Source organism: Octodon degus, unplaced genomic scaffold, assembly GCF_000260255.1.
Source record: "Octodon degus isolate 3935 unplaced genomic scaffold, OctDeg1.0 scaffold00120, whole genome shotgun sequence".
In the NCBI taxonomy this organism is placed as follows: domain Eukaryota; kingdom Metazoa; phylum Chordata; class Mammalia; order Rodentia; family Octodontidae; genus Octodon; species Octodon degus.
In genome coordinates this window covers 3989293-3992110 of record NW_004524696.1, presented here as the reverse complement: position 1 = coordinate 3992110, position 2818 = coordinate 3989293, and the positions used below count along the sequence as shown (strand labels likewise).

The window sequence follows — 2818 nt, the reverse complement described above, 5'->3', positions numbered from 1 at the left end:
AACAGCCTCGTGTCCCTTGGGATGCAGCTTCTGCCTTCTTTGGGTTTAGTCCTGCTACCAGCATCATCTCACAGCAGACCTGAAGTCATCCCTCCCTATGCTTCAGACAACAGCGCTGTGATCTTGTTCCTTGCTATGGTCCCTGAAGTGACCAATGACCCAGCTGAAAGCCCTCTCATAGCCTTAGAGCAATCCTGTCCACCCAGGGACCCTACAAGAGACACATACATTGTTGTCCCTGAAGGTCTTCTGGTTGGTCTGATGTGGATGCTGAAATGGTCTTCTAGGTATGCTTCAGCTGTTCTCAGTCACAGTGTTAGAGCAGCCCTGTTCCTTAGGGACCTAAGAGACCTGCTTATTGATGCCCACAGTAGCGAACTCACTGATCTTACTGGCCTTGGTCTGACTGCACATCCCTGGAGTGGTCCTATGATTTACTTCTAGCCTTTGTTGGCTATGGTTTCTGCCAAGTTCTACCTATACATGGACCTACCCAGTGACCCATAGGAGCAATGTTCATCCATACTCCTGGTAAAGGCCTCCCTTCTGTGGACCCAACTAAGCTGCACACTCTGAAGCAGGTCTTTGTTCCAGTGCCAGCCACATGGATGATGGGCTGAGAGGCAGCTCCATTCTCTCCGGGGTAGATAGAATCCATGTCAGCCCAAGCTGATTGGAGTAGAAGTAAATGAAACAGAGAGTGGAATTACAATTAAAAACAAGAAAACTCATTTTCTTGAAAAGATCAATTCAGTAAACTTTAGAATAACCAGCAAAACAGAAAAATCAAATAAAATTATAATCAGACATTACAATTGATACCACAGAAATATAAAATATCATGAGGTTAAAGGGGGCCAGGACGTAGTGCAGGACAATGTGTGCTGGGGGTGGGGCACCGCCTGGCTGATGGTCTGGCGCTATGTCGGCAGCTGGGCGGGCAGTCTGCTGGACATGTCCGATTTTGTGGCCCGCTGGGCCCTTGCCATAGGCAGTCGCTGGAGGTCCGGGTCGCTGCCCACTGCCCGAGGATCAAGGCCGCTCTGGGCTGCAGGGAGAGCACCAGCCTTCCCACCTGTAGCGGCTGTGACAACACAGAGGCATCTCTCATCCCAAAACAGAGGGCGAAGTGTTGGAGGCCATTACTGTGTTTGAAGTGCCAAAGCAGAATGGGAAATATGAGACTGGGCAGCTTTTTCTTCTGTGTTTTTGGCTACCGGGGTGTTGTGCTGTTTCCCTGGCAGGCCAGACTCTATGATGTGACTTCTGCACCTTGAGAAAAATAAGAGAACCCTGCTAGCCAAGGCTCTAAGGAGCTGAAAGGCAAAAATCACACTTAATATCAGGTGCTGACTGATGCCTGAGGCTGTCCACATATATCTCAGATATCTCAGACAGAAACTGTGACCTTCTTGGCTAACCCTGATGACAGCTGGGCCCTCTATGCCATTCCAAGCCTAGACTATGTCAGCCGTGAAGACATCCTCCCCTACACTGCTACTGATCAGGTTCCCATCCAGAATGAGCTCTTTGAAAGATGTTTTCTATATGGTCAGACAAAAGCACCACCTTTTGTGGCTTTTGAAACACTGTGGGCCTGGCAAGAGAAGAATCACCCATGGTTACAGCTGTCCGATGTCCAGTGGGAGTCAACTGAGAGCATCTGTCATTGTTATCTATTTCTACACGGGCATAAGGGAAGCCCAGAATTCCCATGTCTACTGGTGGTGATACTGTATCTGCTTGGAGAACCTGGACAGAGATATGATACAGCTCCGGGAGCGGCACTGGAGTATATTTAGTTTCTCGGGCACCTTGTAGACAGGGCCAGGCCAAAGGGTGGTGGGCAGGAAACCAGTGTTGTTCAAGGAGCAGCCTGAATCCCAGGAAAGCAGCTATGTCTCTCTGCAGGCCTCCAGTAGGCACATGTGGGACACATTTTGCTTCGAGAGAGACCTGATGGCTCCCATTTTGATGTCTGGATCCCACCTTTCTCTTTGGAAAGAAATAAAGATGAGAAGACACCACCCTCAGGCCTTTACTGGTAGGGCAGCTGAGACCTTGAGTCCCTAGGCTGGGCCCCTCAGGCCAACTGTAAACGGACAAGTGCTGCAAAACTCTTTTCTCCCCCATCATGGCCCTAATGGGTCTTTTAATGCTTTGCACATTTGACTGTGGAGCTCTATTTTTGGGGGTTTTACTTAGCTGTTTTCTTGAGAAGACCCACGTAGGACTCCTCAGGCTCTCTGGCTTCCTCTTAAGCCCTGCCTTTCTCATATTCCTATAAGCCTTTCCACCAAGGAACCGTTCAGCTGCCATAGGCCTGGAGGAATTTTTCTGATCTGTCATGAGTTGTCTGGAACATGAAGTTTTGTCAATAAACTAGTGCCCCCAAAAAATTATCATGGGGTTATTACAAAAAATTATGTAACATTTTGGATAATCTAGAAGAAAAAATAAATTTCTAGGAACATACCTATCAAGGCTAGGTGATGAAAAATAAAAGTATGAATAGATCAATAATGACGAAGGAGATTATATCAATATTCAAAAAATTCCCAACAAAATAAAGCCCAGGACCAGATGATTTCATGAGTTATTTCTGTAAAGAATCAATGTTAGCCTTTTTCAACCTTTCACAAAAAACTCAACACTTCCAAAGTCATTTTCAGAGGCCAGCATTAACTTCATGCCACAACCAGATAAGGGTAGTTACAAAACCAGAAAATAAAAAGCCAATATTTCTGATGAAAATAGATACAAATGTCTTGTTAAAATACTAGAAAATAAAATTTCATGGAACACTAGCACAATCATG

The 2818-nt window shown here is 46.3% G+C and overlaps 1 pseudogene; it reads left to right on the top strand.

Moving 5' to 3' along the window:
- The first annotated feature begins 954 nt into the window (after window positions 1–954).
- LOC101563454 lies at window positions 955–2048 on the top strand (annotated as a pseudogene).
- The last annotated feature ends 770 nt before the right edge of the window (window positions 2049–2818 follow it).